Genomic DNA, 23,682 nt, shown 5'->3' with positions numbered 1-23,682 from the left:
GTAGAGAGAAAGAAACCCAGGACAGGGAAAAACAACCTTATATTATCTAGAGACAATATGTTGGCTTTCCTCTACACTAAGACACTTTGATACTGGTGCTTTCTTGATTTCTTGATCTTACCAGAACATGTCAAGTGAAGGTTTTACACAACTACAATGCCACTCCTATGGGCTGACAGCTGTAAAGAGATGCATCCCAATTCTAGAGATGTTAACACGTGAGAAAAATGTTTCTTAGAATCAAAGATATGAGGGGTTTTTCCATATATCAATGAAACATTTGCTCAAAAACGTCATATACTTGGCCATAAAGTATATTCACTTTTTTAAAAGGCCGTGTTGATAAATATGAAAAAGAAAGAAGGTGATCAACAAAATCTTAACCACTTGAAAATTAAGATGCTCCTAGATCACCCTTATATCAAAGATAAAATTTAAAAAATTAAAAACTATTTAGGAAAGAGTGAAAAGAAGAACAATTCACACTAAGTTATTTGGAACACAGAGAACTTTTCAGTGGAACTTGCAAGCTTTAAATGCCTTCGTTATTAAGGAAAACATTAAAAATAAAGGAATTTGAATTCATCTGTGGAAACTAAAGAGCAACAAACTAAATAAAAAGTTTTAACATATTAGTCAAGGTACATATATAAACATAGAATATCAAATAAAACCTGACACCTCAATCTAAGGTCTGTAAAAAACTTTAAAACAAAGATTGGAATCGTAAGAGTTAAAGAAATATAGACATTTTTGACAATGCAAAAAATGTAAATAATGGATAGAAAAAGTGGAAATAAATTGCTAAAACACAAAAGAGAGATTAATGGTTTGTGTCTATAATAGACAAAAAGCTCTTACATTGATAGGTAAATGACATGAAACCGAATACGACATGGACAGGTATACTGATAGGAAATTTTTAGCAAGGTAAATCAGTTTGATCAAGAACATATGAAAAGATGTTGACATTCACTAGGAGTCAGAGTAAAGAAAATCAAAATAATTTTCCGAGGTGTGAAGCATTAGAATGAACACAGAATGATGGCATTTCAGGGCTAAGGCTGGAAATGGCCCCTCTAAGTTGCCATGGGAACTGAGTAAACCTGGTCTTAACCATGTATTGGAGAAGGAATCTATCCACAAACCAAGGAGGAGTGTGGGTGCGGGTTGGGACTGGGCAGACCAAAGGCCGCTGGAGAGGAGGCCTGGGGATCACAAAACGCTTGAGGATGGCACTGCGCCCTGGGTCTGTACAGTATGGTTTGCAATAAAACTCAAAATCTTCCAGCCGAGATAAGAAAAAAAATAATTACAAATTACATGAATACCTACCTAGACAATCCAATTAAACTCTAACAACATATGTTGGATTTAACAATGGACCTAATATTAGGTAAATAGTGACAATAATAAATTGGATATGACAATGCAAAAATAATCCTGTTTATGAGTGATAATCATCTTAAAATATCGAAGAATGTAGGTACCCAGAAAGATTCTTCAAATATGTGAAGGAACTATTCACATTTCTTTAAAAATTGTAAGAACAGCTCTGAAAATTTAAGGTAAGTCATTTCCTTGTTGAAAAATGTGAAAATAACTAGTCATCACAAATTTAAAAATAAAATCAATGCAATTCCAAACAAATTCCAATGAAGTTTTTGTTGAAGTGAGCTGGACAAAAGATAATGAAGGTTTGTATGTGTGAAAGAAATAATTCAATTGTATTATTGATTATATAAGGAAAATTCATTATTTCTGAAAAATTATAATTTACTTTAATCATTAGCTTTTTAATCGTAAGTGTTACTACTATATGAACAAAAACAGGTGAGGTTGTTATTCATAAGTCCAAGAAATGACGTTGAATTTTGTTAGTTCTCAAAAAAAAGTAACTTTTAGGAATGAAGTTCATGCAGTGTTCTAATTTATAAAACAAACATTAGTTTTCAATCAACCGTTGGCATATGATATGGTACCCAGATATTCTAATTGTAGTAATTTTTAGTGCTACATAATTTGTAATATAGTCTAAGATTGATGAGAAGTAATTTAGAATGACACTGCTTATGTAAATTGTTAATCATTTTAGTTGAGCATATATATTAAATTTACATAAATTCAAATAGTATCATAGATAACTTATCAAATATTTATGTTTCATTTAATTTAGGCTTTTTAAATGAAAAAAAAAAGTTTGGCACATACTAAAATCAAGACCAGCTACATAATTTGTAGAGCCCAGTTCAAAATGAAAATACAGAATCCCTTGTTCCTAAATCATTAAGAATTTCAAGATGGTGACCACAGGGCTCTAAACCAAGGGCCCTTGTGAGCATGAGTCCCAGTGTGACTGTAAGAGTTGCATGCCCATGAAGCCAGCCCTGACTAACATACCATGCATGCATTTATTTTTACACTGAAACAGCTGAGAGAAGACATAGAGCTTTTTAATACCCCAAATACATAAAACGATACAATTTATCCAAGGGTTTACCTTGATTAAGGTTATGATGAACTTGGATTATAAATGTAATTATTTAGCATGTAAGAGTAAAGCTTTGTAATTCCTGGTTTAAAATACTTATTTCAGAAGTTTTCAGTCTTTAAAGATACAAATTTAGGTTTAAACTTTATTTACCTTTTTACAGAAAAAATGGATGAGAACTTAAATTTCCATTTTTGTTGTTTAAATACTTTCTGAAGGACAGAAAGAGTTTAAATTTGGGAAAATAAATTTTCAATTAATCATTTAGATGTTTTTATGCATAGACTTATGAGTATTTTTCTTTTTTCTTGCCAAAAATGTGACATCTATTTTTAACTCAATATCATTAACTAAAGGGCTTAAAACTCAATTGAATAATGTCCTTTTAAAATGAATTTGGCAGGAGCTGTTTCCAAGGAGAAAAGACTTTTGAGATACAGTTCTCTAATAAATTAGTCTATTTTATTTATAAAAACTACATTGACCTGGTGACTGTAGAGCCTTTACTTTTTCCCCAGCAGGTGTGTTTTCTTATACCATGACCAAATATGAAGAATTAGAAAGTTTTGCTTTGTTTCTTATTTTTTTGCAAATTTTTAGAGTCATTCTATATTTAGACAACTATTAAGTGATTTTTAATGCCAATTAAAGCAGGGATTCCATTATTTAAGGGACTTATCAGAATTATCTAAAAACACACAAACTAGTCTAGATTTTAAAAATCCTCCAATCATAACCTGTACCTACCCTGGAATTATTTCATTTCTGAAGAAGTCTGCAGTAATAGGTGCCTCATCATCAAATGCGAAATCTCTTTTTGGAGTTCTGGGAATTCCCCATTCCTCAGGGAAGATTCCAATTTTGTTGGAACTAAAAATTATACAAATGTTGAGGGGAGGGATAATTTTTAAGAAAAAAAATACAAAACCATGAATTAAAATTTAGTTTCTACTGCCTTGGAAGGAACCATACAAGGAAAGCCCCCTGAAGCATTAACATCAAGTGTAAACCTTCCTCTGGCCACATCCCACCTCTCAATTCAGGTTGGCATTCATAAAGGGGAGGAGGTAATTACCCTTAATCAATGTCTACAATACTTTTCTTCCACGGAAAATAAAGAACTGTACATATTCTGAACAAGTTTAGGTAAGCTGATAGAAGGTTGTCTTTCTGATTGCCTGCTTGGCACAAGGTTCAAGAGGGAAGCACATACTCGGAAAAAAAAAAAAAAAATCCTTCCATTCAGCTACCCTGAGCTTCCACTTCTGCTCAACCAGACCTTCATCTGCCCTATTCTCCAGATGGTGGCAGTTCCTTGCAATGAGGAACGCCATCGATCTACTAAGGAGAGGGCTCTGCTTTTTACTGAAATGCCATATTGAGGCAGGAGAATAGAGTCTGGAGACAGGGAGCCTAAGGCCAACCCTCTGCTGACTTCTTGGAATTGGACCAAAAGGAAAACCCCCCCTCTTCATGCCCAAGTGATAAGGGGCCAGAGGCCCCCTTCCTCTACAAAACCCCCTTTCCCCTTTGTCACAAACAACAAATGCCTCTAATTAGTCCCAAGCCGGACCTTCACTTCAGCCTCTGATTAGTCGGGGATCAATCCTTCATTTGCATAGGGTGTAACCAATTGGAGACCTCTAAAGTGTACCTAGTGGTGTTACCAAATTCTTTTAGCTTAATAAAAACCCCAAAGAACATTGCAACTGGGGCTCTTGAGCTGCTTGTTTGAGCCTGCTCCCGCTCTGTGAAGTGTACTTTCTTTTCAATAAATCTGTGCTTTTGTTGACTCCTTCTTTTATTGCTTTGGTTGTGGGTTTTAATTATTTGTTCAGCCAGCCAAGAACCCAACTTGCAGTCAAGGCTTTCCATCCAGTAACAATATTTTGTTAGCTGGCTTACTTATGTTAAGTGTTGCTCACTTTCAACCCATGAATTTTATTTTACGACATTTTAAGATTCACCAATTTGGCAAATTTTTAAAGTTAATTCCATTTTTAATTTTTGTTAACAAATGTATTTTCACAAAATTCATCTGATGTTTTTCTCTTAAAATTGATTAATTCTGTTCTAGAGTATATCACATGTATTTCTGTCAATAATAGCTTTTACTTCTCATAATTTTGTTTTATATGTGCACTTTTATTGAATTAATCTTTCATTTTGATAACTATATACTTAATAATAAAGGACTTTTGGACATTGCTTTTAGCGTATCGTGTTAAAGCTAAATGTCTTATTTATTTATTTTATTATACTTTAAGTTCTAGGGTACATGTGCACAAAGTGCAGGTTTGTTACATATGTATACATGTACCATGTTGGTGTGCTGCACCCATTAACTCGTCATTTACATTAGGTATTTCTCCTAATGCTATCCCTCCCCACTCTCCCCACCCCACAACAGGCCCCCGTGTGTGATGTTCCCCACCCCATGTCCAAGTGTTCTCATTTTTCAATTCCCACCTATGAGTGAGAACATGTGGTGTTAGAATTCGTTTTTTAGATGTTTACTGCTCCTATTGCAAATTAGTATTGACGTGCATTCACAGAGCTTGAAAGACTTCCAAGCTGCATTTTCAGCTTTCGCTCCTCAGCCTGCTCACCAACATCCAAATAATCCTTCAATTTTCATTATTTAGATGTCTGCGTCTTTCTTTTGTCATTATTTTATATAATGTTTATTGGATTGTGAAAATGAATAAATAATTGTTGAGAAATGATTTGTGGTGCTTTGTTTGATTTCAGTTTCCTATTGAATCATTCAGAAACAATTAAATATTTTGGCTTGTAGTGCCAAAGTAAAATATCTGAAATTTTTCTAGAATTTTGGACAAAGTTCCAGACATTTCTACTAGCATGCACTGATGACACCAGTTCTCTCTGTATAGAATTCAGTGACATTTTCAAATAAATATTTCTAATTGACACAACTTTTTGTTTTAGGAATATTTGTGTGTGTGTGTGTGTGTGTGTGTGTGAAGAGACAAGGTATCACTCTGCTGTTGGAGTGCAGTGGTGCAATCATGCTCACTGCAGCCTTGAACACCTGGGCTCAAGCAATCCTCCCACCTCAGCCTCCTGAGTAGCAAGGACTATAGGTATGAGCCACTATGCCCCACTGATTTTTTTATTTTTATTTTTGTAGAGACAGGGTCTTGCTGTATTGCCCAGGCTGGTCTTGAACTCCTGGTCTCAAGCGATCCTCCCACCTCGTCCTCCCAAAGTGCTCCATTACAGGCATAAGCCACCAAGCACAGCTATCAATACTATTTTTATCAATAAATAAGTATAAATTTTGCTTTAATTCAGATGTTACATTAATTACATTAATTCTAGCACTACCAAATCATTAAATTACAATGAATTTTACATTTAAAGTAAGTAAATAAAATATATATGTCAAATAAAATTTGGAAATAGATTCAGTTCTATAAGAGATTTTAATATATGATGAAGAAATAATAGATTATGGTATGGTTTGTTAAATTAATAGTGCTGCCATAATTGATAATTGATTAAAACAATAATCCCTTGCTTTGTAAGTTTTCATAAAAGTTATTTTCTCATTTTAATAGAATATGTGTTGTGACAAGTGGTCCACAACCCTAGATAACAATGAAAAACGTATCACTATTATTTTTTGAAGTGATATTAAGCATTTTACTCTGAAATTGCTTTAGTATTTTTAACTAATCATAGTGTTTAAATTATGATGGTTTATTCTCAGTTTTAAAATTCATTTCATCAATACATTGATAAAAGATTGTTTCAGAAACTTTATTTAAAATATTTTAAGGTAGAACTTATTTAATATGTGCTTTTAATTATGTCTCTTGATGATTATAACTATTCTTTATTTCAGCATGAGTTTTACAAAATTTTAGTCCTGTTTTGGTGAATCTATGAATGTTCCCACTTTTAAAGATACAACATTTAAGTGCCATTTGCATCCATTTTCTTTTTCAGTATTTTTTTCCTCAATATGAAAGGATACTTAAGAGTTTTCTGGCATTTCCTGATGTTTCTCAGTTAAGACTTTTACTGCACTTTTTTTTTTTTTTTGAGATGGAGTCTCACTCTGTCGCCCAGGCTGAAGTGCAGTGGCGTGATCTCAGCTTACTGCAACCTCCGCCCCCTGGGTTCAAGTGATTCTCCTGCCTCAGCCTCCCAAGCAGCTGGGACTACAGGCGCATGCCACCAAGCCTGGCTAATTTTTTTTTTTTTCTGTGTTTTTAGTAGAGACGTGGTTTCACCATATTGGTCAGGCTAGTCTTAAACTCCTGACCTCGTGATCTGCCTGCCTCAACAGGCATGAGCCACCGCACCCGGCGACCTTTTCTACTATATCAGGTGATGTTCCAGGCTGTAGCACATTAATATAATCTTATTTTCTCAGAGATTCAGAAGATTCATATTAATAATAGTAAAAAGAGGAACATTAGGAAACATATTCAGAATTTGTTGGATGTTTATTTTCAATATTAATACACATTATTCACTAAGTATCAAAGTACTACATATTTACTAGTCACATATAAATCTCACTCTAAGAACCATAATATCAAATCAAACTAGTTAGAAACAAGCAGGTATGAGCAAAAGAAATGTTATGATTTAAATTATCATTAAAAAGATAGTTAATATGCATATTGGATAAATATCCACATTAAAACAATTTTAAGAGTGAGGCAAATCGAGTTTTAAAATTTTTACAAGCCATTATTTTATTACACAGGAATCTTATTCCTGCACCAAGGAGAAAGGAAGCTCAATTAGCTCATTCAGAACTTTTCTTCCTTAAGTTCATGTGACATTACTTCAATTATATCATGAATTTAAAGGAGGACATCTCAAAATATTATTCATAGTTAACAAATTCCAGGTCATTGGCATTATTATATGGCTCTGTGTTCAATACAGGTTATTCTATTGATTTAATTTGCTTAAATGTTTTCACTCATTCAAAATAATGACAGATTGAAATTAAATATATCTTATTTTGAAAAGAATTGACATATTTCCACTAAGGATTCTTCTTTTCCAAGAACAGGAATAAGGACAACTTGACACTTTGATCTTCTTTACCAATAACTGATCTGTTAAAAATAACTTGGGTACTATGCTTACTACGTGGGTGACAAAATAACCTGTACAACAAACCCCCATGACATGAATTTACCTATATGACAAACCTGCACATGTACCCCGAACCTAAAATAAAAGTTTAAAAAACAAATAAATACTTTGGAAGGCTGAGGCAGGTGGATTGCCTGAGCTCAGGAGTTCGAGACCAACCTGGGCAACACGGTGAAACCCCGTCTCTACCAAAATACAAAAAATTAGCCAGGCATGGTGGCGTGTGCCTGTAGTCCCAGCTACTCAGGAGGCTGAGGCAGGAGAATTGCTTGAACCGGGGAGATGGAGCTTGCAGTGAGCCGAGATCACGCCACTGCACTCCAGCTCTGGGTGACAGAGTGAGACTCCATCTCTAAAAAAATAAAAAAATAAGTAAATAAATAAAAATAATTGGTCTGGTTACACATTTTTTTCACTTCTTACATAAGTTTTGGTAATTTATTTTTCTTAGAAAAATTGCTTTTGAATCCGTTTTTTTCATTTATAAGAATAATTTGTGCCTGTAATCGCAGTACTTTGGGAGGCTGAGGCAGGCAGATCACTTGAGATCAGGAGTTCAAGACCAGCCCGGCCAATATGCTAAACCTCGTCTCTACTAAAAATACAAAAACTAGCCAGGCATGACGGTGCATGCCTGTAATCCCTGCTACTTGGGAGGCTAAGGCAGGAGAATCACTTGAACTTGGGAGGCGGAGGTTGCAGTGAGCCGAGATCACACCACTGCACTCCAGCTTAGGTGACAGAGAGAGGCTCCACCTCAAAAAAGAAAAAAACAAAAAAGAATAATTTGTTATTTTATAATTATTTCAATTTCCTCCCTTTTTTGCTCATTTGTTTTTTCAGTGAAAATCTACTGAGGGAATAGCAAGTTTCTAGGTACTGTTCCAATATTTAGTATATATTGGTGAATAAAGTGGATGAAGTTTCTTCTATTATGGGTCTTCAGTGTTAGTGAGGAAAGACATGGGAAAAAGCTGCAAAGTGATTTCAGGTAGAGTAAGTGCCCTAAAGGTAATATAGCAGTGTGATAGGAGAGAGAATAAATGGTAGAAGGAATTTTTTTAGAGTGGTCAGAAAAGGATATTTTGAAAAATTGACATTTAAGCTGAGACCTGAAAGATGAGGAGGAACCAGCAACACAGATGTGGGAAGATCTAGGAAAATAATATCTCCGGAAGAAAGAAAATACCAAAAGCTCTGAAAAGAAAATGAGGTTAAATTATATTTATTTCTATATTTTCTTTGCTAATTCACTGTATTTGTGGTTTGCCTCTTTTTTCTCATTGCTTGTGGTTTAATTTTTATTCCTAAGTCAGAGAATTAGCATTGAATTTGTTTCTTCATTCTACTACTTGTTTTCTTTTTCTTTTTTTTATTTTAAGGCGTTATTAAAATATGATTGACAAATTGCACTTGTTTAAAATGTACAATCGGATACATTTTTTACCTATTTATACCCCATGAAATCATCATCTTCTGTTGCTATGAAGATACCCTTTGTGCTCTTTTCCTAAGCAGTCCCTCCACTTGGTGCAATCAATGCCATCCACTCTTGCCTACTCCAGGATGTGTTCTTGCAATCATTCCTCCTCTTTCTCCTCTGGAATCAGTTTCTTGTTTCTATATTCCCCTCCACTTGCAGCCCCACACTTTCCAAATAAGTTCTCTATTCTCATTATCTCTGATTTCTCACCTGCCTTTCTCTCTTGAATCCAATCTAATTAAGCCCCCTTTCCCATCACCCCACCAAAATGGCTCTTGTCAAAATTACTGATGACTTCCATGTTACCAGACTGGATGGCCAATTCTTGAGATTCAACTCTCAGCAGCTTTTATTATATATAAATTTCTTTATTTGTTAGTTGTTACAACCCATAGAATATAAGGTCTTTGTTTTGTTCACTGCTATATTCCTAAAATCTATCATAGTTTGTAGCACATAGTAAGGGCAAGTTAACTATTTGCTGAATGAATGTTAATTGAATCTCCTTCATGTATAGTTTTCTAGTGTATAATCTTCTCTATAATATTTTATGTTCCCTTTCTCCACTGGGAAGGGGAAGCATGTCAATATCATTTCATAGGTCACATGAGTTTTTTTTCCTAGTTACTAATATTCTTAAAAAGATAGGATCTTTAGGGCATATACTGAGTGGGGTGAGTCAAGGAGAGTGCTTCAGTATTGTTGACTCTAATCATCTCAGTAACTTTTCATTTGTTTGTTTGAGACAGAGTCTGACTCTGTCACCCAGGCTGGAGTGCAGTGGTGCTATTTCTGCTCACTGCAAACCCTGCCTCCTGGTTCAAGTGATTCTCTTGCCTCCACCTCCCAAGTAGCTGGCATTATAGATGTGGACCACCATTCCCGGCTAATTTTTGTATTTTTAGTAGAGATGGGGTTTCACCTTTTTGGCTAGGCTGGTCTCGAACTCCTGGACTCAAGCATTCCACCCACCTCAGCCTCCCAAAGTGCTGGGATTACAGGCATGAGCCACTGTGCCCAGCCTAATCATCTCAGTAATTGGACTCTAGGCTAACAGGAAGTCTTTCTAAGTCATTAAGTATTGTACAGTATATTTCCTCATGGAAATTTGTATAACAGCTATTTCAAAGCTGTCTGCTCTTCACTTTTTCTCCTTCACTCTAATGTACTCAAGCCTGATTTTTGCAAAGAAGACATGACATTGCTTTTTGTTACATTTGTTACTGCTAAGTCCTTCTTCCCTTGACACTCCAAAGTCTCAAATGGGCTATCGATACTCCCTACTCCCAATCTATTCTATTTATTTACCTGAAATATTATATTTTTTGTTTACTTGCTATTTTATGTATCCCCCAACTAGAACACAAGCATCATGAGGAGCTCTGTTTATTTTATTCGTTGCTGAATTATTTGTGGCTAGAAAAGTGCCAGGCATGTTATTGGCTCAGTAAATGAATGTATGAATCTACTTAAATATCAGGTGTTATATGTGCCTCAGTAAGGGATATGAAAAGGCCACAGGTGCGATCCATCCAAAATTACTTTCTCTCAGCAAAAATTCCATCTTGGCATCCAGAGGTTTATTGGGGTTTGTTACACATGAATTCTATTCAATACTGTTCATTGAAAAGAAAGATTCAGTTAGCCTTTCTACCTTCTTTATTATCTATGAGATTTGTTATAATTCCACCTTGGGGGGAACATGGGTGATTTTTAACGTAATTTGTTACCCATTGTTTTGTTTTCAAAATAATGTTTTCTTTTATTTCTAGATTTAAAAGGTGTAAATAGGTTGGCGTTTACTAAGAGGAACAATGTATATTTCTTAATGGGGGGAAGAAGAAGACAAAGATACAGGTATGTTTGTGTATTTCATGGTGTGAAAATGAGAGTATTCTTTACTGTTGCCTGCCATTTTCTTAGTGAATTAAAAAGTAAATTATCACCTGGATGTGGAACATCATGGAAAAGAATATGACATATTTTAGAAGAACAATGGCATGATACAGTAATCTAATGAAAACCTTAGGACGCGTTGGCAATGCTGAATACAGTTTAAGGTTTCTAAACATTAATATGTAGTGAAAACAATCAACCCAGATGTGTGGATTTTTTTTCCAGCAATTTTCAGCTGCTAAAGTCCACATACGTAGAAAGAGTAGATGATTGAATTCATCCAGGGTTGGAGCATATGTATGCTAGAGAGAAATTGAGACAACGAATACAAGCAAATTTGCAAGAGTGATTATGATGTACTACACCATCAAAACTGAGAAAGAAGAGTGTGTAGAAGGGACTAATGGATGGTGAGTAAAGTGCTGGAATCAATCTAAAGGTCTTATTTAGATTAAAAAAATTCTGAGGTGGAAAGTGTTTTAATAAATGAACTGGAAGTTTAAGAGGTAGTAGATGTAGGATGTTTCAGATCACAAGAGGTAAAGAGTCAAGAAACTTTAAGGTCAGAATATTCAATGGATTATTAAGTGAATGGTGATAGCATAAAGATATTTCTTTGTCTGTACACAACCTGTCAAATCTTGCATGTTTTGGCCCCATCTCTCACTCAAGATTTATCTTAAGCTGCCTCACTCTTGCTCCATAAGCTTTAGCCACATCAGTCTATTCTCAGTTATTTCCCTCCTAAGCGCCTTCTCACAAGATGCTAGTTGTATTGTACAGGTTTCTATCTTAGAGGCCCTTTATGACCTGCCTCTCTTCCCTACATCTTACCTGTCACATCTCTTCTCTCTGTGTTTCTTAATTTATGCTGTATCAAAAGCAAACTCGCACACCCCACACACACTATTTTCTATTCAATATTTTCTATTCAATTACATATCACTTCTTACTGTTATAATTATATATTTTGCTTCATATAGATATTTGTGATATTTATCCTATTTTATTGTTGACTGTGTATGCTAGTTTTACAGCTGAAATTATTAAAGGATCAGTGAAATTCTTATGGTGGTAAGAATTAACTCACTATTTTATAAGCTAGTTTCATGAGTTATGAGTAGATGTTTAACTGTTACTTTATTTTTATGTGAGATGCTGAATTCTGTTGTTGGTTTCCTGATAAATATTTCTTTTTTATTTTTCAGATTATCATATCTTCCTTTACATTAATTTATCAGACTTAGCCTCTTCTTCTGCTGGTAGTATTAATCTCAAGGACAAAGTCAAAAGTATTTATAAGGATTCAAAGAGGTGCTCATAGAGCTATTGAGAAATTTTTTTAAATTTCTTCCTAGCATTTAGAAATATTCTACTTTAAAAGGTAAGATAAATAAAAGAAGAGATGAAAAAGGAGACATTACAACCAATACCACAAAAATTCAAAAGATCATTAGAAGGTATTATGAGCAACTGTATGCAAATGAATTGGAAAACCTGAAAGAAATGGATAAGTTCCTAGACATATATACCTACTGAGATTGAATCATGAAGAGATAGACCACCTAAATAGGCCAATAACAAGTAATAAGATAGACACAGTAATAAAAAGTGTTCCATCAAAGAAAATCCCAGAACCTTATGGCTTTCCTGCTAAATTCCACTAAACATTTCAAGAAGAACTAATATCAATCCTACTCAAACTATTTCAAAAAATTACAGAGAAGAAAATACATCCAAATTCATTTTATAAGGCCAGCATTACCCAGACATCAAAAACAGACAAAGATACACAACAATGAAAAAACAAAACCAAATGCCAATATCTCTGATGAACATAGATGGGAAAACTGTCAATAAAATACTCGCAAACTGAATTCAACAACACATTATAGATTATTCATCATAATCAAGTGGGATTCATTCCAGAAAAGCAAGGATGGTTCAATATATGCAAATCAGTAAATGTAATACATCACATCAACAGAATGAAGGAAAAAATGATTTCAATAGACACCAAAAAAGTATTCAATAAAATTTAACATTCTTTCATGATAAAAAAATAAAACTCTCAACAAAGTGGGTATAGAAGGCAAATACCTCAACACAAAAAAGGCTGTATGTGACAAACCTGTAACTAGTATTATACTGAATGGGGAAACACTGAAAGCCTTTCCACTAAGGTGTGGAACAAGACAAAGATTTCCACTTTTACCACTTTTATTCAACATTGTAATGTAAGTCTTAGAGCAATTAGGCAAGAAAAAGAAATGGCAGTTAAATAGAAAGAAAGAAATCGACTTATTCTTACTTGGATATTATCTTATAGTTAAAAAAGCCTAAAACCTTCACTAAAAAGCTATTTGAACTAATAAACAAATGCAGTAAAGTTACAGGATAGAAAATCAATTCACAAAAAAATCAGTAGCATTTCTATATGCCAACAGCAAACAAGCTAAAAAAAGAGAGAAAGCAATTCTATTTACCATAGCTACAAAAAAACCCATAGAAATCTACTTAAAGAAGTGAAAGGTCTTTGCAATGAAAACTATAAAACTCTGATTCAAGAAATTGAAAAAGACATAAACATATGAAAACATATTCCATGTTCATGCATTAGAAGAATCAATATTGTTAAAATATCCATACTACTCAAAGCGATCTACAGATTCAGTGCCATTCCTATCAAAATATCAATGATATTCTTCACAGAAATAGGAAATACAATCCTACAATTTATATGAAATCACAAAAGGCCCAGAATAGACAAAGCTATCCTGAGCAAAAAGAACAAAGCTGGAGGCATCCCATTAGTTGGCTTCAAATTATATTTCAGAGCTATAGTAACCAAAACAGCATAGTATTGGCATAAAATCAGACATGTAGACCAATGGAACAGAATAGAGAACCCAGAAATAAATCCTTGCATTTACAGTCAATTCATTTTCAAAAAAAGGTGCGAAGAACATACATCGTGGAAAAGACAGTCTTTTCAGCAAATGATGCTAGAAAAACTGGATATCCATATGCAAAAGAATGAAACTAGATCCCTATCTCTCCACATATACAAAAATCAAATCAAAATAGATTAAAGACTTAAATCTAAGACCTGAAGCCATAAAACTACTAGAAGAAAGCGTTGAGGAAATTAATTGAGGCAAAGATTTCTTGAGTAAGAGCTCAAAAGCACAGGCAATGAAAGCAGAAGTGGACAAATGGGATCATATACAGCTAAAAAACTACACAGCAAAGGAAACAGTCAACAAAATGAAGAGACAACCCACGGAATGGGAGAAAATATTTGTAAACTGTTCCAGTGACAAAAGATTAATAACCAGAATATATAAGGATCTCTAATAACTCAATAGCAAGAACCAAATAACTGGATTTAAAAATGGGCAAGAGATCTGAATAGTCACTTCTCAAGGGAAGACATATAAATGGTCAACAGATATCTGAAAAAATGCTCAACATCACTAATTATCATGGAAATGCAATCAAAACCACAATGAGTTACCCCAGTTAAAATGGCTTTCATTGAAAAGACGAAAAACAATGAATGCTGGCAAGGATGCAGAGAAAGGAATGCTGATACACTGTTGGTGAGAATGTAAGTTAGTACAGCCACTACGGAAATCAGTATGGAGTTTCAGCATGGAAAAAAATAAAAAACAGAACTACCATATGATCTAGCAATCCCACTGCTGGGTATATATTCAAAAGAAAGAAAATCAGTATATCAAAGAGATATCTGCACTCCTATGTTTATTGCAGCACTATTCACAATAGCCAAGATAAAGAATCAACATAAGTGCCCATCAACAGATGAATGGATGAAGAAAATATGGCACACATACACAATAGAATATTATTCATCCATAAAAATGAATGACATCCTGTCACTTGCAACAACATGGATGGTAATGGAGGTCAGTGTGTTAAATAAACCAGGGACAGGAAGAAAAATATTGCATGTTGTTGCTCATATGTGGAAGCTAAAAAAGTGATCTAATGGAGGTAGAGAGTAGTCACCAGAGGCTGGGAAGGGTATTGGGGAGGGATGATAAAGAGAGATTGGTTCATGGCTACAAAAATACTGTTAGATAGAAGGAATAAGATACTGAGTTCAGTAGCACAATAGTGAAAATATCATATATTTAAAAATAACTAGAGAAGTGGATTTGGAATATTCCCAACACAAAGAAATGATAAATGTTTGAGGTGATGGATATACCAATTACCCTGCTTTGATAATTATACATTGTGTTCTTGTATCAAAATATGACATGTACACTATAAATATGTACAACTATTATGTATCTATAAAAATCAAAACATTTTTAAAAGGTAAGAAATAGTTCTCATTAAAAATATAACTGAGATTATTTTTCCATTATAAATTATGTTTCAAAGAACCCAACACAATAAGAACATTCAAAACTCATTTGCAACTTCTGTGGAGGTTTTATCTCTAACCCTCTCTCATTTATTTTATCATACTTTTCTAGCTTTAAAACATATTTCCTTTAGATGTCCTGGGATAAAAAAGACAGAGGTCATATACCCGTTTTGCTTTATATTTAATAAATCTAAATAGAATCAACTGCTAATCATTTCCTTTTACACCTAATGCTTTTATATATACAAAATTATTGGATCAAGGCAAAGGATTCTATAAGGTAGGGAGTGATTCCCTAAGTTGGGCTGTGTATCAGTGTCACTTCTTCAGACATACAGATGCCTGGTATAAAAGTTGGTCACATGAATTGGGTCATTTTTATCATATCCAACTAAAACAGTCAATTGACCAGGGGGAAAAAGCATTCAGAACACATAACATTGATCAAAGAATGCAATTCTATGCAAGCCTGGTTGCTGAAACTGCCTTCTGTAACCTGAAATTGGTTTTTCTAATTACTGAAACAACCTGCTGTGACTCTAAGACTAGTTTTACCCAAGGCTGTCACTCACCAATCAGAAGTTGCCAGCTCCCCCAAACTTTACTAGTGACAATAAACTTTCCTAAAAAATAATATGCAACATTTCTCGTTTTTGTTTTGTTTTTTTATAAAACCTCTAACCTCTTTGTTTTACAGACATACCATGGACCACCCAGTCTGTGTGTATGCCCCAAATTATAAGTCTTGCTTCCCAAATAAAACATTTTAAATTTAGAGATTCATCTCTAGTTTTATTTGACTTTGACACTAGTCATAGATCCAGATCACCTGAGTTAGATTTTCCAGTGGTGAAAAATAAAAAAACCCATGATTTGTCACAGGTGACTCACATATAGCCAAGTGTGAGAGCCACTGTTTTAGACATGAGTATATGCACAGAATGAGTAGCTGCTTACATGTAATGAGTATATAATGAATAGCTGTTTAAATGAGTAGAATGTTTTAATGTCTTCTATTAAAGTCTGAAATATTCTGGTAGATTTACCAGAGGTCTACCTACTCTAATTTCTGGATACAAGATGCTGAATTACAATAAATCAGTATTTATGATGTCACTGTAATTGAGTTTGAAATCTAATTAACTTTACATTTTTACATTTTGCCAAATATTGCCAAGTCTATTTTTAACATTAAATGCTCCTGGCTCAGTGATATGGAGAAAAAAGCATCTTAAATCATTCAGTAAAACCTAATTATAATTTTAATAAATACATTGTCACTTTTATCAAAGTAGGTTATTCACTAAAATTTTAACCTTTATTAGTTTGCTTAGAATCTTAATGAAATAATAAATCAAATGTAGTATTTTATATCTTAAAATTTTTAGTATTTAAAAAATCTTGGAAGCAATTAATATAAGAAATTTTTATATGTTGACACCAATGGTTTACAATTATTGGATTTTATTTTTCTTGACATGATTATAATAAAAGAAACTTAGTAGTAGTGATCTTCATTGTTGTAGTTGCGGATTTGTTAAAACTCCTTTCTGGTAGGTAAAATAAATCAGCCCATTTTAGCTTTAGGAAAATTCAATGTATATGTATGTGAAGGGTGTTTTATAAGGATATAGGAGTCTCACAGACCCCACTGACAGTACTATAGCTGCCTTCAGATGGGCAGTGGAGCCAGGCCCTGGAAGGCAGTCAGGGTCTTCTCTGCATCTTTCTTCTTTTTTCTCTTTGGGTGCCTGCTTACATTTTTGTTGCTTGTTGTTGTTGGTTTTTTTTTTTTTTTTTTTTTTTTTGTCTTTCTTTGGACTGTTCTGCTACATTGTCTGTATACAGCAGGAGACATGATAACCAATTGTTTCCAGGTGTTGCATTTCTATTCAGGAGATACATCCAGACAGAAGCTAGAATCTCTTAGACATAGCCAAATTCCAGGAATTTAACTCTAGTACTGGTCAGTGAAGGGCCAAGCAACCCTGAAGTCAGTTTCTATGGCTAGAGTCATAAGGTCATCATGAAAAAAAATTTCAGCCAGAATCCAGTCTGGTAACCTTGTAGATTGCCTAAGTCAGTTTCCAAGGAAGACGATTACTGGCAGAAAGTTTAGTAGATGTCCACTTGTATTAGTCTGTTCTCACACTGCTATAAAGAACTACCTGAGACTGCATAATTTATGAAGAAAAGAAGTTTAATTGACTCATAGTTCTGCAGGCTTAACTGGAAGCATGACTGGGAGGCCTCAGGAAGCTTACAATCATGGTGGAGGGTGAAGGGGAAGCAAGCACATTCTCACATGATGGAGCATGAGAAAGAGAGCAGGAGCAAGGGGGGAAGTGCCACACACTTTTAAAACCACCAGATCTCATGAGAGCTCACTCTCTATCATGAGAACAGCATGAGGGAAATCTGCCCCAGTGATCCAGACATCTCCCACCAGGTCCCTCCTCCAACATTGGGAATTACAATTCAACATGAGATTTGGGTGGGGACACAACCAAATTATATCACCACTTCCAAGCCTAACTGAACGCATGTGGCTAAAGGGTAACTTTTCTTAATGTTTTGGGTATACTTCATTATTTAATGTACACATTGATGCTGGATTAATATTTAGGGGTAGAACTTCAACAATGTTATTTTTGGAACTTTTAATAAATTGAAGATTTCTCTACTTAAATCTCTTGAACTATCTAGAGAATAAATTTCAGAACTGTATCCTTATTTAATAATTACTAAAATCTGGCTCTAGCCTTCCAATCAAGTACTATTTTGCACTCCTCCTTGTTTCTTCAGCCAAACTGGAGAACTCCTTAATCACAACCCACTCTCCATGCTTTAGCTATCTGTTTAGTTCACTCAAAGGGTCTTCCTGCTCATATACTAATATGCCCAAATCTTATACATTTTTCACAGTTGAAATGTCAACCCCTACAATGACCAACTCCTCACACCAAAAGGTGGCATTATTCTATCATTAAACAGTAACTTTCCTACTGTGTACCTTCACGGCTGCACTAAGGAAACAGTACTGAAGATGATATGCTCCTTTCCTCAAGAGGCAAGTGTTAGCCCTATGAGTATGGGTTCAAGAAAAGGAGCAGCACATGCAAAGCCCTGGGGGTCAGAAGAAGCAAGCATAGCAAGATAAAATGTATGAACCAGGCTACAGAGTAGGTCAGACATGTAAGCAGAAACTATTAATACATAAGTCATTTTAGATAGCCTCTACTTTGTCATGAAGACAATGGTATAATCAATCATAGAATACTTTGATGCAGGAAAGTAAAATGTGCCCTTGCAATGGTTTCCAAGCTATCTACACAAACTAACAATCATGCATATTCTGCAAATTATAGCTTGATCATCACTTTAAAATACTTAATATGAAAATAATATGCATTATCACAATAACCATATTTATTATTGCAAGAAAAAGGAGAGCTGATAGATTAAGTGTGATTTCAAGTGCTATGACTTGTCAATAGCTTAAAACAGTCTAAATTTTGCAAAAAGAGTGTTTCATTGACAGTGACCATCAAGAATATAAGATCTTCATTGAAGGCTCTTGATCAGGAATTATATGGAGCATTTTAAGCACAAAACTCTATATGAAAAGTCACATAGAACTTCCAATTTCTAGTTCTACATATAAGGAGATGGGAAGTTACCACTTTGTCCTAATAACAAGTAAAACAAATCTTAATAAATCTAAAAGAATGTAAATCATATAATGTCTGCTCTCAGACTGCAGTGGAATTAAACTGCCAATCAGTAACAGAAAGATAGCTAGGAAATCCCAAAATCACGGGAGATTAAACAACACACCTCTAAGTAACACAGCAAAGACAAAAATAAAAGAGCAAAAAAAAAAAAAAGACATCTCAAGGGAAATTTTAAAATATTTTGAACTAAATGAAAATGAGAGCATGACTTACCAAAAACAAGCCAAAGGCCTTACCAAATGCTTTACCAGAGAATAAATACAGATGGCAAATAAGCATGTGAAAAGATGCTCCACATCATATGTCCTTAGGAAAATGCAAAATCACACAAGGAGTTGTCATTGCACACCTATGAGAATGGCCGAAATCCCAAACACTGATAACACCAAATGCTGACGACGATGTGGAGCAACAGAAACTCTCATTGTTGGTGGGAATGAAAAGTGGTACAGCCACTTTGGAATATAGTTTGGCAATCTCTTGCAAAACCAAACAATCCAGCAATTGTGTTCATTCGTATTTACCCAAAGGAGTGAAAACTTATATCCACACAAAAACTTGCATACAAATGTTTATAGCAGCAGCTGTTGGAGGCGGAAAGAATGAGGGTTGTGATCAACTCAGTATGCCACTGGAGGCTGTATGAGTAAGCAGCAAACTGTTTCTCATAAATGCAGAATGTTGGCAAACTGACAAACTGCATATGCCACCCAGAAGGAATGCTGAAGGCAGTCACGCCCCTAATCTTGTGATTAAGTACATCTGAAGTCTGTTAGTAATAACATGAACCTGTGATCAATTAAGCAGCTGACCAATTGTTACCTTATCCTCCCTGCTCTTGCTACCCAATAAATAAGAAGGGCTATAGAAAGCTCAGGGTTGCTGCCTTTGCTCACTAGAAGCTGGGAGCTCTCTTCTTCTTCCTCTGACCCCTGCCTTTAAAACAGTTTTGCTTTTTTTTTTTTTTTTTTTTTGGAGATGGAGTCTCGCTCTGTCGCCCAGGCTGGAGTGCAGTGGGGCGAACTCGGCTCACTGCAAGCTCCGCCTCCCAGGTTCACGCCATTCTCCTGCCTCAGTCTCCCGAGTAGCTGGGACTATAGGCGCCCACCACCACGCCCATCTAATTTTTTGTATTTTTAGTGGAGACGGGGTTTCACCATGTTAGCCAGAATGGTCTCGATCTCTTGACCTCGTGATCCGCCCGCCTGGGCCTCCCAAAGTGCTGGGATTACAGGCTTGAGCCACCACGCCCGGCCTAAAACAGTTTCTTTTGTCTTAAGTTTTCATTTCTACGTTCGTCTGTCTTCATTCAGTCTTGACGGTCTCAAGTAATAACAGTAGTAACTGTTGTAGTGACAGTTTCAAGAAGTAATTGTGGCAGTCAGCCACAAGCAGCTTTATTCATAATCATCAAAACTTGGAAGCAACTAAAATGTTTTTCAGTAGGTGAATGGATAAACTTTGGGACATCCAGACAATGAAATATTATTCAGTGCTTAAGAAATGCGCAGCGTGGTAAATGGATCCAAATCTTTGAAATGAAGGGTTTTTTTTCTATCAACTAATGAGCAAAAATGTTGCTTTTCAACCATTTCTGATTTTCACAAACTTCACATGTTCCTTATGCATTAATTCAAGAATGGTTAAAAAAAAAAAAGAAAGAAAAAGAAAAAAAGGAAGGAAGGGAGAAATGAGTTACCAAGCCATGAAAAGACATTGAGGAAACTTTATTAATTTAAAGACGCCAATTTGAAAAGCCTACATGCTTATGATTCCAAGTATATGACATTTTGGAAAAGGCAAAACTATGGAGACAGCAAAAGGGTCAGATGTTGTTCGGAATCAGGAGGTAGAATGAATAGGCAGAGCACAGAGGATTTTTAGGGCAGTGAAACTACTCAATGTGATAATACTATAACGAAGGGCTTGGGTTTACTATCTGGTTTGCATGGTTTTGTTGGATCATTAGCTGTTGTCATGTAGATAAGAGGCTCACATGTCATTACACATTTGTCCAAATCCATAGACTGTACAACACCAAGAATCAACCCTAATATAAACTGTGGACTTTGAGTAATAATGATACGTCCATGTAGGTTCATTGATTGGAACTAATGTACCACTCTGGTGGAGAATGTTGATAATAAGGAAGGCTATGGATGTATAGGGGCAGGGAATACATGGAAACTCTCTGTAACTTCTGCTCAATTTTGCTGTGTACCTAAAACTACTCTAAAAAGTAAAGCTTATTTTCCTTTTGCTAGGCAAATAAAAAGTTATATAAAACTCTACATAAGTGAGAACACTGATGTTTCTCATTTAACATTTTAAAAATCTTTGGACATTTTATATAATTCAATATATGAGGCCTTTCCTAATTCATGTTTTTTAAAAATAATGGCTATATGATATTTTTAACATAATGAATTTTTTCATCAAGCCCCAAATAGGGGCACCAAAATACTTCCCATTTATCCCAGGATGACATAGACATATCACTGTTTTCTATTTGTGCTCAGATTGAAAACAGTTGAAGTATTTGGGGGAAGAAAGAAATCCAGACCCAAAGGAACATACCATTTCATAAATACAGAATTAACTGATTTTGTTACTGAATAAAGCAAATATGATTCAGGTAGAAATGCATGTAGGTAGCCAGCAAATGGCTACAGATCTACAGAGTATTGTCTGTTTTTTTAATATAAAATTTGAGTTATTTTAATGAACTGAACTCTCACTCATACATAAAATGCCTTTCTCAGGATTCGAAACTCCTGGGTTTTTATACTCTCTTTCTCCTTGCTAATTCAAATGCAAGAAAGGTACATTCCTCTGACATCTTGCAGAACTCCTTAGGGCATCGGAATCACAGCAGGTCAAATGGCAAATGCAGAAGCCAGAGGCAGAAGGAAGATGGGTGTGTTCAGCAGCCTGTCAGAAGGCAGGTGGCTGATTGTCGCAGGGATTAGCAGGGAGTGAAATGAGCCCAGGGAGGTGGTAGGGGCCAGTAATAAGGGATCTTGAATGTCACCTTAAGAATTCTGAAAGTGATGAGAAGGCCTTCAAAGTCATGCAGGCCGATGAGCCCTCAAAATTGGGGTTTAACCTAGAAGGGTTCTTGGCTTTGCCCAGGAAAGAATTCAAGGGCAAGCCGGTGGTGTTAGACAGCAACTTGTACTGAAGTGGCAGTGTACAGCAGCAGCAGAGGTATTGCCCCTTGCAGAGCAGGTCTACTCCACAGGCAGTGTGCCCAGAATAGCAGCTCAGAGGCAGGGCTGCAGTCATATTTATACCTATTTTTAATTATATGCAAATTAAAGGGTGGTTTATGCAAAATTTCTAGGATAAGGGTAGTAACTTCTGGGTTGTCAGGTCATTGCCATGGAAAAGTTTGGTAACCGCTGGGTGTTGCCATGGCAATGGTAACTTGATGCACTGATGGGGTTCTTATGGATAGCTGCTTCCACCTTGGTCCTGTTTTAGCTAGTCCTCCATCTGGTCCAGGGTGTGAGTCCCCACCTCCAGAGTAGATTCCCACCTATTATCTTAAAAGGGATAGTTCCAGGGGGTTACAAGATAACATTTGACTTTTAGATTAAAAACAGGTTGTTCTCCTACATCATATAGTCCTCAGATGGTGATTTCAGTGTTAGAGGACTGGGTCGCTTGAGGTTGCTATAGTTGATTGTTAGAGTACTGGGAGTAAGGAGGTATTTAGTGGGCCAGTGAGGAAAAAGTAACACCCTAGTAACAGAATGTGGCTAGTTGAAGACTTTTTTTCCTTACAAACACAACTCCCACCTCTCTTTCTTGTATGTAGGGTGTATCTGTAGATTGGTATCTTGGCCACTTGCTAGTGCTTGCAGAGAAACATAGCTCTGCCAGCACCTTGATCTTGGACTTCAAGCTTCCAGAATTGTGAGACAGTAACTTTCTGCTGTTTAAGTCCCCAGTTTGTAGGACTTTGTTATGGCAGCCCTAACAGATTAATACAGTGAGAGCAAACCACAGTACTATTTGCAGTATCTAGAACTTCATCATCAATATAAATCATGGATATTTTCAAAAAATGTTCCAGGTGTTACAGATATTTCAAAATATCATTTATGAGTATCAGTACTTTGAAATCACAGTTAATAAACCACTGCTAAATCATATTATTTAAGTTGTTAATAAAGGAGTGCATATATTTTATATCAAATACAATTAAGGCTACAGTGCTTACACGTCATCCTAGTTTTAGTAAATGGTCTGCAAATACTTACTTTGCATCAGTAGATATCTGAGGCTTACTCTGGCACTCTATTCTTTTGTAATTCTTTATCAGGCTTGCTCTGACATTCTGTTCTTCACAATTCTTTATCAAAATCTCCTATATTTACCCCTGACAGTGTAGCTAGTCCATATGATTAGTCACAACCTTCAACATTCCTCAGTTACTGAAGGTTAGATTAACCTTCAGTTTCACTACAGAACCACTGTTTGGGGCAGCTGCTCTAAGCCCAACTGCTAAGTGACACAGAAGAACAGGCTCAAC

At 35.3% G+C, this 23,682-nt stretch overlaps 2 long non-coding RNA genes across 2 annotated transcripts in view; one reads left to right on the top strand and one right to left on the bottom strand.

Moving 5' to 3' along the window:
* The window catches only part of LOC129138161 (uncharacterized), a 65,137-nt gene that overhangs the window by 22,818 nt on the left and 18,637 nt on the right, over positions 1–23,682 (bottom strand). The window lies entirely within an intron of this gene.
* On the top strand, positions 9,035–16,686 carry LOC107974221 (uncharacterized). The gene is made up of 3 exons (XR_001716824.3): positions 9,035–10,973; positions 11,238–11,422; positions 12,221–16,686. It is a non-coding gene; the product is annotated as an uncharacterized LOC107974221 (long non-coding RNA).

The sequence above is a fragment of the Pan troglodytes genome, chromosome 1 (genome assembly GCF_028858775.2).
Source record: "Pan troglodytes isolate AG18354 chromosome 1, NHGRI_mPanTro3-v2.0_pri, whole genome shotgun sequence".
Classification (NCBI taxonomy): Eukaryota; Metazoa; Chordata; class Mammalia; order Primates; family Hominidae; genus Pan; species Pan troglodytes.
Note: the sequence above shows the minus strand (reverse complement) of the source record. Positions and strands in the feature narration are given on the sequence as shown.